We start from the raw sequence: 14,852 nt of genomic DNA, 5'->3' as shown, positions 1-14,852 counted from the left end.
CCATGCGGTGCAATTAACTATTTTGGTCGATTACAATTCGAGTGCACCAGTGGAATTTTCTGCCTTGTGGCCGTTAGTGTTCTGGTTACCTGCCCTGGCCACTAACGTAATTTCAGGCAGTCTTCTTTCCTCACCACGTTGTCACTGTCCAACATGGTGTGTAATTTTGACAGTTAATACACACTCCATTCTGGATTATCACGTTTGTAACCTTTCCGGTTTGAGTTATCATGTACTGATTGACGGGAAGCAAGTCGTTGTGTCGGTCGGTCCGTGGCTGTCCCCTGGTTGGGTTCCGACGGTTCAAGTATAGTTGGGCTCACCACGTGTCTCGCCTAAGTGGACGAGGGCAGACCGATCTCTCTGGAGGCTTCTGAGTGCCGCCGGTGTTTAGTTATCTGTTGTCAGCTACTTTAAATTCAAGGTTTATGGTTATTTTTTTAATTTTCTTAAAAATTTTGCAAAATTAATTTTTGAATTTATTTTTCAAGCTTAAACATTGCGAACCTCTTCCGTTAAAGATTATGGTAATATATTTTAAAATTTTGAAACTTAATTGTGGCCTTCAGCCATTGGTATTGCACCTTGCATATGTATGTTATATCTGCTTAGCCTTTAGGCGTTCCACGTAGCCGTGATACGTTATAAAGAGTTGCATTCGGTAAAGGTCCGGCTATGTGCCGCTTTCGTTGTAAAGGTAATTTAATTACAATAAATGACAGTTAGGAGAAACTGATCTCAACCTTTGGGTCTTTCCATAACCCTATTACCTTTTCTGCCCAGCGGGTTTAGCGGGCGTATCAATTATGATGACCTGCTTGGAAGTGTATTGATCATATCTTTGGCAATCAATACGCCATGATTGTCTGTGGCGTTGATTTTACGAGTGCTATCGTGGACCAGAGGTGTACACATTCGTATTCTAATCAGCCCATCCCTGCCTGCCTGTTAGCCACGCAGACAAGCTGCCTCACGTTGTTAGCCTAACGGACGGCCAGCTCTACTTCCATCCAAAATAAGATGTGCCCAACGCAAGCAAGCTAAAATAGTCTTGGTTGCCTGCCCGTTTTCCCGCTGTACTACGCTATATAGCAGCTTATTCTGTACAATTTCAATAAAGTGTTAAAAGTCTCTTTTTATCCGCATATCACAAGACGAAGCACAATGAAATATACATTCATTCTGGGTCACTGAAGGCCCTAAAATGGTGGATTCCATTTGTCCTGTTTTAGTTTCTGACATATTACGAGTTTATGTATTTATTTCAACATGAACGATTTTCCCCGCAACTTCGCCTTCTTTCGACTAGTACTCTGTGTTCTCAATTCGAGACGTCATCAGACCACCTATAGTAAATGTTTTCGGCAATAAGCAGAGCATTTCTGAGAATCGAGATCCTTTGCACCTAAGAAGCTGGAAACCTAGCTTCTGTAAATCTTAATGTGTTTCAGCCAAATATGACCAGAGTTATACCAATTCTAATTACTTTCTTCAGGATGTGTATTGTCGTTTCGCTGAATTCATTGTAAGTGGCCAAAATAGTTCATTCAGAATTCCCCAAATGCATTATAAGAAACACGAATTTCGTTTTGCATATTATGTTGATCTATGAAGTAGGTGTTTAAAAGACGCTGCTTTTCTTTCATACTAAGCTTTCTTCGAGCAACGTTACATAACATCAGAATGTGGGTTTTGATATACAGTGAGCCATATATTTTTTTCCTATTTCAGTCAATGTTTGCAGTAAATTTAGAAAGCCTATGTGCTGCTATATAGCCTCAAGTCCTTAGCACATATTTCCACACACTCGTCAGCCACTAAATCTTTGTTCTCGTTCAAACCTTTTATGGAGTTCGGAAACTGCTGGTCAAATGTGCGAACATGTCGCAACATACTTGAGGTTCGCGAATGAGTATTAAGTAACTTTTTATAAAATTTGCATTTCGAAGTACCTACAGTTTTATTTGAAGCTGCCTCATAACCAGATGAAAACTTTTCCCTGGTGGGCTTGGTTTCTGTTTAGTGACTTGTATATGTTTCCCAATTCTTAATTTCTCCTCAGTTTCCTTTAAGTTTGGTTTGTTCATATTGCTGATGTACAGTGAAACTACCTACGCAAATACATACCTGCATATCCTGTAATCACGTTGGATTGACTTGTTTGACAGCGCAACCTGTCGTCAGATGAAGCAGGCTGAACGGGTCACTGAAGCTTTCCAGGCTTGTGAAAACCCAAGACTGCCTGCTTTAAGGGGGGTAGGACGTCAAACGGACCGACGTGGACCAGGAGAGGCACCACAGCACATTTTAATTTCCACTGTCCAGACTTTTCCAAATGAATTCATAAAACTTTGTCAGCATGACTAGGAAGGATTCAGAATTCACACTCATAGCGGTAGAAGTTCAAAACCATAACAAAATATGTGAAATTTCATCATTTTTCACTTACTATTGGCTGCATTTGTTGCTATAGGTACACTTTTTTTCTTAAGTAAGAGAGATTCTTCGATGAATTTTACACAGCATACAAACCATATTTACAGGGGTATGAAACTCTAGAATTTACTTAATTTATGAAAAAATGAATGAGATGTTACATTTTAAACTTCATGGTTAGAAAAAAAACTCAAATTTTATAGCTAATTATCTAAATTTTTACCACACTTTTTAATAATTCTGGAGTCTCATAGAGCTGTAAGTATAGTTTGTATCTGCCTCGTGATGACTGGGTGTTGTGTGATGTCCTTAGGTTAGTTAGGTTTAAGTAGTTCTAAGTTCTAGGGGACTGATGACCATAGATGTTAAGTCCCATAGTGCTCAGAGCCATTTGAACCATTTTTATAGTTTGTATGCTGTGCAAAATTCATCGAAGAATCTCACTTCCTTACGAAGAAAAGTGTACCTACAGCAACAAATGCAGCCAATACTAAGTGAAAATATGATGAAATTTCACAAGTAAAAATATTTATTTTGTTGTTTTTTAACTTCTACTGCTATGGGTGTGAATCCTGAATCCTTCCTGGTCATGCTGACAAAATTTTATGGATTTATTTGTAAAAGTATAGACAGTGGATATTAAACTGTGCTGTAGTGCCTCTCCTGCTGCAAGTCGGCCCCTTTTGACGTCCACTCCCCCGTTAAACCACTGTGCCTCAGTACACTTTTAGTCTTGCGTCTCCGTTGCGGCAGTTTGAGCTGCGTTAATGTTTGCGGCGCAGATAGGGGCAGGCAGGCTGCAAGGAGAATTTGTACATCTCTGTCGGGGACAGATGTGGGGACCTTGGTGGCCATGGGAGTACCTTAACATCACGCAGGTAATTCATAGACACACCTGCTATGTGTGGACGAGCATTGTCCTGTTGAAAAATGGCACCACGATACTGCCGGATGATTAGTAATATGTGAGGAAGCAGGATGTCCGTGAAGTAGTCCTGTTGAAAAATGGCACCACGATACTATCGTATTATTAGTAATATGTGAGGAAGCAGGATGTCCATGTAGTACCGTTGTGCCGTCATAGTTCCCTCAGTTGCTATCAGCCGTTGAAGATAAGTGATGGCGCTTCACACCATGGCACCCTAACACCGCTGTGCCTCTGCAAAACATTGGAAGAACGGGACCTATCCTCAGGTGGCCGTCATATTCGCTGATGGTCATCCGAAGTAATGCAGAACTGCGACTCGTAGCTGAAAACAGTGCGACGCCCTTCTTCAGCAGTCCATGTTTCCCGGTTATGGCACCACACCACACGGAGTCCTTTGCATTGTGGTGTTAACGGTAGCCTAGACATGGGACGTTAATTCCCTATCCGGGCGCTCCGGCCAGTGGTACGGGATCACACAGAATGTTGCAGTGTTCGTTACAGTTGTTGTGAAGCACTGAACGAATATTTTCTCAGCAATAAGACTGAGTGTGCCACATGTGTACCTGAGTTTCATGAATTCGTTGCCCGCACTAACTATTCGCGAGCGCGAGGACACGAGTGTGCGGTTAATTACAGTTATGATTTATAATTAAATAATTCGCTGCACTGAATTCGAAGAGCGTATTATAAATTCCGTGTAACCCAGTTACCATCAAAAGCCAAACTTGGATACCTCTAATATATGTGAACCAATGTGCTTCTGGAGACTGGCATTTAATTAAACTTAGCAGTTCATTTCACATTCCTAACACATTCCGCCAAGTTTGCTGCACGAGGATCTCAAGCTCACATTCCCCAATGTGGCCAAAGCGCAGGAAGTTGCCGTGTACTAATGCAGGTGGTGTCTAAGACACACACGGGCTTTAGTTTTATGCAAGTGGAATTTTTCTTTGAGGTGTAGGCCACGCCATTCAAAAAACTGGCGAAATAAGGCTGTCGCGAAAACTGATATTGTACTGGGTATCGCGTCACTTTTCTACTCTGACCTATGTCAGAGTTCGCTACGGAATACTCTCGTCTTCTTGTTCCCATTTTCACTCTCATATGCATTGTAAGGAGTGGAGAATCTGGTTTTCGTCGCCGCCTCACACAGTTAAATTTTCCAAGAGGTTAAGTGCCGATGAGGTTAACAACACAGTGCAATGTAAGAGCCACTAAAAGTTTTAGAGGATTCCCAACACCATCATAGAAACGTATCCGACTCCTTCATCATCTTTGCCTCTGGATCATAACAGGCTAAGAGCTAAAACTCTATGTGGTGTGCGTACTGTAAGACGTTCGGTACACACACCATCAGATTATTTGACTTGTCGCTCTAACGAAGTAGGTGAGTGTCAGCAATATGTCTCGTGGTCTTATCGTGGCGTGTTTATCTTCTGCCGTTAGGTCAGACGATAGAAATGCCACTTGCACGCTTAGAGTAGCAGATTGACGGTGACCAACTTTAAACAGAACTTGATTAATTTTCACACACATTTATTAAAATAATAAAAATCATAGATATTACTTAACTTGATTCTGGATGCTGTTTACAATTGACAATTTGAAGTTCCTTTGGTCTTGGTACGTTAATCTTATTCTCACATATCTCTGATACTTGACAAAGTGTCTATTCATTAATCTTCTTGGCTATGTACAGGAATATGATAATCTTATTAGGCGCAGACTGAAACTTGACTATAGACTGGTACAGACAAATGTAGACTGGTACAGACTAATGCAGACTGATTAATCGGAGGTCTGTACACTCGTTATAATACCTCGCGCGTTCAGGTATCACTGCGCGAGTGTGATCCGCAAGGAGAAAAGGTTCTACGTGAGCAGCAATCTCATTGGCTGCATTACATATTAATACGCGGATCGGCGTAAGCAGAATTTGGTCCTTCTCTAAGACAGCGCCATCTCGTAGTGCGGAGACGGACGAGCGCTGCACCTGCGCTGTTGCGCTTAGCGGGGCGCGCTCTAGTGGGAAAGTTGTGTACGCGCTGACTACGCGGAACTATGTACACAACACTCTAAAAAACGTAAGAAAATTTACACTGCTTGCAGACGGATGGAATAAATGTCTTAGCTTCTGCTTGAAGTTGACATGACTATGTGACAATAGGAATGTCATTCAGCGACCGAAATAAATCAAGAACGTGTAACTGAATGTGAATCTGAATCATTTACATCTACATTCATACTCCGATAGCTCCCATAAGGTGCACGGCGCTGGGTACTTTGCGCCGTTGCTAGTCATTTCTTTCCTGTTCCACTCGGAACCGGAGCGCTAATTGCTCTTGTCGCTCCGAAATCCCGTAAACTAGAAACAGCAAGAAATATGACGGAAATGGGTCTCCCTACCAGTTACAAGAGCAACAACATCGAAAAACCTACCATTTGTGTCTGATTTCCTCGTAATTATATCCCAGTTGATCCACAATGGAGATAAAATATCACAACAGTACTTTACTTGTCTTTTTTGGACGTTTGTCTTTCGTGATATTTCACTATCATTGTTGTCATTGGATTATGTAGGTCGCTCGTGTATAACTGTACTCAGTCGACGTCTCATTATTGTACTGAAACGACTACTCCATCTTGCGGTCCCAGGAGAAAGAGAAAGAGGTGAGGGGAGCACTGACTGAGTCACTATTGTAAATGTTCAAGACAGAACATGAGTTTCTTGGCGGTGTAGTTTGTAGCAGGCTGCGGCCGTGAGTGGCGGATGAATTGCTAGAATGTCTCTTAGCAACAACAGAGAAAAACTGACCCATTTGTTAATGAAGCTACGTGATTCCAGAGACCATTCCACGTCTCATACATCTGTGATGTATGTATGTAGATTGAGGCGACGAATGTAAACTGAAGCGACGAGTGAAAATTTGAGCCATGTTCCCTTCTCACTAGGCAGACGCACTAATACTACGCCACCCTAGCTAAATGGCTTTGCACAATTGCACAGGCTACCTTAACACGCCTCCCTCGTCAATCCAAAATTCCCGTACAGGCCTCGGCCCCTTGGTATTTCCCCTAAACTCGAATAGCATTGCAGAGGCTCTCCAACTGTATTGGAGTAACACCTCATCGTCGAACAAAACGGGGGATCCTGCTTGAAAGGTACATGCTTTAATCAAATGAAAGTATATGGTTACAGACACCTTTTCAAGTCTCAAACATGATGTATGTATGCAGACTGAAGTGAAGAGTGAAAATTGTGCAAAGCCACTACGCAAGGGTGGCGTAGGGATTAGCGCGCAGCCTAGTGAACAGGAGACCTTGTGACGCTACAACGCAGTCCTTTGCAATGAATATATTCGCTTACTTAACACATGAAACTGTTTGTATACGATGTATTGTCTAGTGTAAATATGTATTGTAAATACTATGTTTAAATTATGTAATATTTAACCCTGGCAATTCAGGGCATATTTAGTTAACGTTGAAGTCAGAGAGATTGCTTTTTCGCGCCTCTGGGCGCGGGAGCGCGCCAGCGGGCAGTAGTAGCAGTGACGCCGTGCTCGGAGTAAGACGTACAGTCGAGTGCTGCTATTCCTAGCTGTGTTACATCTAACGGCTAGTGTGTGGATCTAAGTACGACGGGAAAGTAATGGTCGGCATATCTGGAAGCATGGCCGGGCAAGTTATTATGGATTAATGGGCATAGTGCTGAAGAAACGAGGGCTTAAATGTGAAGCGCACTGAGGGCGCAAGTCGCAACAGTAAAAGCCCGCTGCCACATTGTGTCGCCGCCGTGGACTTCCGTCGATCCACCAACAACGAGGGAAGTAAGATCTACGTCATTTTCGTAGGATAAAATTGTAGAAGGCTTGCCAGCGACTGTGCTTTTCTCGGAAGTTGAACAATTAATAACAAGCACTTTATAATCGAAGTGTTGCAGTTACATTCCACCCGAAAATAACACCAAGTGGGTTCCTTCCGATCCTTACCTTATTGAACCGAGTGTATCACCCCATTATCAAGAAAAAATATGTTAATTATCAAATTACTTGCGTAGACGGTGAAGAGTAAATTTCAGACTGTTTTGAACGATTGGTTATCGTAGTTAATTGTTGCACTTAATAAGCTTACGCCAAACGTAGTAACTTAATAATAGACTGAAGTAATAAATTTGATTATTAAGATTTATTTCAATGCATATTCAGCTGAAGTTAGTTCAAGGATATTTCATGAAACTATAAAGCTTATTCCACCTGACAATCGCCCAATTAATGAATTATTATCATTCAAAACATAGTTAATCAATTATTGGCAATATATTTCATTATCAGTAGATTAAACTGTGCAAAGTACGTAATTTTAAAGACAGAATGACAGTCCATTACTCAAAATCTCGATAGATAATTATCTGTGTTGTCAGCATTGCACTTAGCTGACAAATTATGAACAAAATAATTATCAAAATAGTTATTGAAAGTTAACCATTAGTGTTTAAGTGTAGTTAGATTGTTATGACATTATTTCATATGACTACCGAGCCTGACACAGCACTTGCGTAGAAGTTACAGCTCTCCCTGCTGCGCTACAAACAGGTAAACTTTATTTTTGACACAATTATTCACGTACTTAACTGTAGTGTCGCTCATCAGTTGAGCTGGCGACCGATTTTTTAGTTTCCAGAATGAGATTTTCACTCTGCAGCGGAGTGTGCGCTGATATGAAACTTCCTGGCAGATTAAAACTGTGTGCCCGACCGAGACTCGAACTCGGGACCTTTGCCTTTCGCGGGCAAGTGCTCTACCATCTGAGCTACCGAAGCACGACTCATGCCCCGGTACTCACAGCTTTACTTCTGCCAGTATCTCGTCTCCTACCTTCCAAACTTTACAGAAGCTCTCCTGCGAACCTTGCAGAACTAGCACTCCTGAAAGAAAGGATACTGCGGAGACATGGCTTAGCCACAGCCTGGGGGATGTTTCCAGAATGAGATTTTCACTCTGCAGCGGAGTGTGCGCTGATATGAAACTTCCTGGCAGATTAAAACTGTGTGCCCGACCGAGACTCGAACTCGGGACCTTTGCCTTTCGCGGGCAAGTGCTCTACCATCTGAGCTACCGAAGCACGACTGACGCCCGCTATTCACAGCTTTACTTCTGCTAGTATTGCTTTTACAACTTAATCATTTCTTTCGCAAAATTTCCACTGGCAAAATTTATTTCCAAATTATTTCCATTATTTCATTTACCGATCGTTACTGAATGAAATTACTCATTCAATAACGATCAAGTTATAACGTCTCCTGTTTCCCGCGGAATAATCATTATTTACTTTGGATTCGGATGCCTTATACCGACACGGGTCAAAATCCATAATTCACGGTCATTGTTAACTTGTAATTTCGCAAATCCCGGGAAGCAGGGTGGTGTTATAACCTGAGTTCGAATCCCAGTGTTGGTATAAATGTTTATTCGTCACTTCAGTCTGCATATGTATATCATAAATCTTTGAGACTTGAAAAGCACTTATGCCTGAACTAGAATGCCACGTTTCGTTGGATGCTAAGGTGCTATTGCAATACAGCTATAAACTCTCTGCTATGCTGTTCGAGTTTAAGGTAATACCAAGTGAACTGAGGCGTGAATGGAAATTTAGATTCAGGAGAGAGGCGCGCTAGTGTAATGTGTGCTGTTGTGCAGAGCCACTCTGCCTTTGTGGCGCATGGCGCACTGGTTACCGCATCTTGAAACAGGTCTATTGCAAGTTTGTTAGTCGCATGTCTGGAATTTGTGCATACTTTGGGTATCTCAAATGCTAAGCGACAGTTTTGAATCGTTTATTATGCACGCGCAATCTTTGGTCAGAATAGCTTTGTGGCCGGAAGATGTGTTTGTTTTGTCATCGCTGCTTTGCAGCGAGGAGCGCGGGAGTTCTATCGTTTGAGTAGTAGTGAGACAGATGCCGAGCAGAAGACTCGTGGCAATGTAGACGTAAAGTTAGGTGCACCTTGTAGTGCTGCAACGATGAAAATTAATATTACGACAATGTCAAACCTTATTTTCATGATTTATAGAAGTATTCATGATATTAAAAATGTAATTACAATTTTATTATTTTCATTTTTGTGCTCAGTGTATCGAAGACTTTCTAGTGCACGGAATAAATTAGCATTGTTTGTACTACGAAACTATATATGATTGTTAAGGGTTAAGCATGTAATAATTCGATGTAAGACATTTTGTTGAGTCTGAATTTTGTTCTCGTACTGGTCGGTAAAGAAGGAAAAGTTTCTTAATCGATGTGAAGGTATAAAGGCTGTAAAAAGGAGAGAGAGAGAAGGTAAATACAAGTTATTCAAAACAAATATCTCTAAAGTGTAACGTCTTGTGATTTCCTATAACTAAAAATTGCAAGGTCTAATCTGAGCCTGTCCTGAATAACAGCGAAGAACATTTATGTTATCATATAATTTCTTCGTTTAATCACGGTTGTTATTCGCATGTTTCTTTTTGTTACGCGACGTGTTATGAATATTTTCATTACAGGCGCAAAAGTGCACACAGCTTTAATCGAACCTGCGTCTTTCGGAAACGATAACTTTTAATCAGTACAATTACGCGAATACCGTCTAAATCGCAACCGTGATCGCAAAAGTGTTTCCTGGACCAAATAATTCTTATAAAATGTGTATTCTCCAAAGCGAGCAGCATTGCACTATCGCTGACTCGCAACAATCGAAAGAGTAAAAACAGTGCTTAAATAAAATTGCCACCTTTTAATAATTATTATTATCCCATTAAATAAATAAATAGCAATTCAGTGGCTATCCAATCAATAAACAGAGAGGGCAATTCAGTGGCAACCTATTGACAGGACTAGCTTATACGTGTGTGCTAATTGTTGTTTTTTCAATTTGTTTCATGCTGTAATGAGCCGAAATCTACGACGACCCTAAGCACGATATTTTTGCTGTATCGTCCAGCGGCAGCAGAACGAAGCACTACAATCTGTGTTTAAGTAAAATCATTTGTGTTCGAATGTTGTGAAGCAGAGGAGAAGGATTTGATTAGTGATTTAGAATGAAGTGTGTGAAGAGGAATGAAGAAAGAATTTTAATTTATTGACATCGCAGTCGCGAGTGGTTAGAATCGGTTTGAATGAGATATCAATACCAGGGAACTTCAGATTTTTCATTTAAGATTGAGTATTTTTCACTGTAAGGTAATTTTCATGTTTATTACTGATTTATCTGACAATTGTAAGAGTAAGAATTCGGGATCAATATTGCGCTTCATCAGTGTTAATGAGTCCATAACGAGATTGTCGCTCTGCAGCGGAGAGTGCGCTGATATGAAACTTCCTGGCTGATTAAAACTGTGTGCCGGACTGAGACTCGAACTCGGGATCTTTGCCTTTCGCGGGCAAGTGCTCTACCAACTGAGCTACCCAAGCACGACTCACACCCCGTCCTCACAGCTGTACTTCTGCCAGTCCCTCGTCTCCTACCTTCCAAACTTTACAGAAGTTCTCCTGCGAATCTTGCAGAACTAGCACTCCTGAAAGAAAGGATATTGCGGGGACATGGCTTAGCCACAGCCTGGGGGATGTTTCCAGAATGAGATTTTCACTCTGCAGTGTAGTGTGCGCTGATTTGGAACTCCCTGCCAGATTAAAACCGTGTGCCGGGCCGAGAATCGAACTCGTACAGCTCCCGAGTTCGAGTCTCGGTCTGGTACACAGTTTTAATCTGCCAGGAAGTTTCAGTGTTAATGAGTGTTGTAAAGAGAACTGTATACAAGTACTAATATGTCAGACAATTTGCAAACAATTTGTTAAACAATTATTTGCCCTAAGAACATTGTCCATATCCTCGGTCCAAGTCACTTTTATTTCACGGAGTGTCTCACTCGGTGATGGGTATAAAATAGTTTACCTGTTGTCTGGAGCACTGCACTAACCTCTCAGCAACTTCAGTTAGTCATTTGCAGCTGGCGCACAGAGAGCAGCAAGCACTGCATTCCAAAGCAGTTACTTTACGAGGCGAAATATTTTCATTTCAGAATCAGTTTGCTACGAAAATTTTCAGCGCACAGGGTCCAATTCATGAACAGAGTTACCAGGCCGACCATTAACGCGCAGGGACCTTGTTTAATTTGAGAAATTAATACCTAAGTACGGGATTTAATCAGTTTGTACACTTTTAGAAACATAACAAAACAGGGCCAAATTCATGTATTCAGATATATTTAGTTTCTCTCCCCAGTTGGAAATGCACAAAATCACCCAAAGCTAAACAATAGCAGAGTTACAACCAACCAACCAAGCCTGTAAGAGTTCCAAACCAAACAAAACATTATTTTTAAAGGAAACTTTCAATATGCGTAGTGAGCAGGAGACATGGCTTCGAATCCCGCCCGTAGTACAAGCCTTCATTCGACGCTTCAGTCTACGTACATACATCGACCCATTATTGTATACACTTTTACTTATTCTTACAACTCGCCGATGCTATTGCTCCCTAAGTTCGTATGCAAACCTGGATAACAGGAAGATCTCTGAGCACAGCAACCTTACAAGCTGTATCACGTCTATCTCCAAAACACACTGATATACAAAATCATTATGGCCACTGCTCAAAGCGACACTGAGTGCCGTCTGCTGGTGATGCTGGCACGTGACGAGGCATACAGAATATACATGGTGTTTCAAAATGAACATACCGGACTTAAGGCGTTGTAGCATTTATTACGTTCAACTTACAGTTGTAAATAATACACCAAATGTACCCGTGCGCAATGGGAAGAGTGTGGAATGAAAAAGAGTGACTGAAGAACATCTTGAACGGGTGCGATACTTTCACGCTTAGCCTCAAGAAATATCCCCGGGGAAAATTTATGGGCCTTTCTTTTTCGGTGAATCAACTGTAACTGATGCTTCTTATCTTGATGTGCTACAGCTACGGTCCGTGCCTCAATGGGAAGAAGCTGAACAACACATCTTTATTTGGGTGCAAGACGGTGCTCCGCCTCACTGGCATAACTCAGTACGCGACTGGTTAAACGACGTTGTATCCGACCGGTGGATTGGGACTAAGGGGCCGGTTGACACAGCAATTCATCCATGACCTCTACGTTCACACACGATCTGACGCTGTCATGCGTATGTGTCTCCGATACTAGCTGATCTATCCTACTTTAGAAACAGTGTTATTGCAACAGTTTCTCCTGACACATTGATCAAGGTTTCGGAACAACTCGCCTATCCACTCGATGTGTGATCGGTGTTCATAATAAATAATGTTAATAATTCTCTATCAAATTCTGAAGGTGGCAGGTGTAAAATACAGGGAGCGAAAGGCTATTTACAATTTGTACAGAAACCAGATGGCAGCTATGAGAGTCGAGGGACATGAGAGGGAAGCAGCGGTTGGGAAGGGAGTGAGACAGGGTTGTAGCCTCTCCCCGATGTTATTCAATCTGTATATTGAGCAAGCAGTAAAGGAAACAAAAGAAAAATTTGGAGTAGGTATTAAAATCCATGGAGAAGAAATAAAAACTCTGAGGTTCGCCGATGACATTGTAATTCTGTCAGAGACTGCAAAGGACTTGGAAGAGCAGTTGAACGGAATGGACAGTGTCTTGAAAGGAGGATATAAGATGAACATCAACAAAAGCAAAACGAGGATAATGAAATCTAGTAGAATTAAGTCGGGTGATGCTGAGGGAATTAGATTAGGAAATGAGGCACTTAAAGTAGTAAAGGAGTTTTGCTATTTGGGGAGCAAAATAACTGATGATGGTCGAAGTAGAGAGGATATAAAATGCAGACTGGCAATGGTAAGAAAAGCGTTTCTGAAGAAGAGAAATTTGTTAACATCAAGTATTGATTAAGTGTCAGGAAGTCGTTTCTGAAAGTATTTGTATTTAGTGTAGCCATGTATAGAAGTGAAACATGGACGATAAATACGTAGTTTGGACAAGAAGAGAATAGAAGCTTTCGAAATGTGGTGATACAGAAGAATGCTGAAGATGAGATGGGTACATCACATAACTAATGAGGAGGTACTGAATAGAATTGGGGAGAAGAAGAGTTTGTGGCACAATTTGACAAGAAGAAGAGACCGGTTGGTAGGACATGTTCTGAGGCACCAAGGGATCACAAATTTAGCATTGGAGGGCAGCGTGTAGGGTAAAAATCGTAGAGGGAGACCAAGAGATGAATACACTAAGCAGATTCAGAACGATGTAGGCTGCAGTAAGTACTGGGAGATGAAGAAGCTTGCACAGGATAGAGTAGCATGGAGAGCTGCATCAAACCAGTCTCAGGACTGAAGACCACAGCACAACAACAAATTTTAAGGAAAACTGTTTGTGTTTCTCTTTCATTTGGTGTATTATTTATAATTGTGAGGTGAATGTAATATGTGCTATGAAGCCTTAATACCCGTGAATTCATTTTGAAATACCCTGTAATTGCAGAGCAGGGAGAGATGGGAAATACGGGCCGCGAACGTGGAAATTGACTGACATGAACGACTATGATAAAGGGCAGGTTTTTATGGCCCAGCTTCTGGGAACAAGTATTTCGGAAACGGCAGAGTTGGTTGCCTGTTTGCGTAGTACTGTCCTGACTGTTTATAAAAGTGGTTGAAGTACGGTGAAACCATAAGTAACCCATAAGGTGTCGGACGTGCACCCCTCAACACACAACGAGGGTGCCAGAGGCTTGTCCGCTCTGTGCACCAGGATAGGCAGCCATGTGTGGCAGATCTATCAACAAATAATGTTGGTGCAGCAACAAGTGTTCCGGAGCACACCATTAAGGGCGGATTGTTGAACAAGGGGCTTCGCAGTAGTCGTCGTCCATGTGGTGCTATGTTGACCTAACTACGTTGTCATTAGGATTGTGCTGGCCACAGGATCATCGAGAGTGAGCAGTAAACAGTCAATAAATGGGATAAGGTCGTCTGGTCATATGAATCTTATTTCTTGTTACGCCAGATCTATGGCCTGGATACACCATCATCTAGGCGAACGTGTGCTCGCAACATGGACTGGGCCACGGATGTCAGTCGAGAGAATTACGTCATGGGGAACATTCAGCTGAGCGTCCATGGGAGCTTTGGTAGTAATCTAATGCACCCTGAAGTTTGTGGACTACGTGAACGTTTTTGAGGACCACCTGCATCCCTTCATACTTGAGACCGAGCGAGGTGGCGCAGTGGTTAGACACTGGACTCGCATTCGGGAGGACGACGGTTCAATCCCGCGTCCGGCGTCCTGATTTAGGTTTTCCGTGATTTCCCTACATCACTCCAGGCAAATGCCGGGATGGTTCCTCTGAAAGGGCACGGCCGACTTCCTTCCCCATCCTTCCCTAATCCGATGAGACCGATGACCACGCTGTCTGGTCTCCTTCCCCAAACCAACCAACCAACCTTCATACTTGATGTCTTACCGGAGGACAATGGCTCTCCAGCGAGCTCTGG

At 42.1% G+C, this 14,852-nt stretch overlaps 1 protein-coding gene across 1 annotated transcript in view; it reads left to right on the top strand.

Annotated features, from left to right (window-relative positions):
• Positions 1 to 14,852, top strand: part of LOC126198198 (nitric oxide synthase, salivary gland) — a 730,749-nt gene that overhangs the window by 126,532 nt on the left and 589,365 nt on the right. The window lies entirely within an intron of this gene.

The sequence above is a fragment of the Schistocerca nitens genome, chromosome 1, assembly GCF_023898315.1.
Source record: "Schistocerca nitens isolate TAMUIC-IGC-003100 chromosome 1, iqSchNite1.1, whole genome shotgun sequence".
Taxonomy (NCBI): Eukaryota; Metazoa; Arthropoda; class Insecta; order Orthoptera; family Acrididae; genus Schistocerca; species Schistocerca nitens.
Note: the sequence above shows the minus strand (reverse complement) of the source record. Positions and strands in the feature narration are given on the sequence as shown.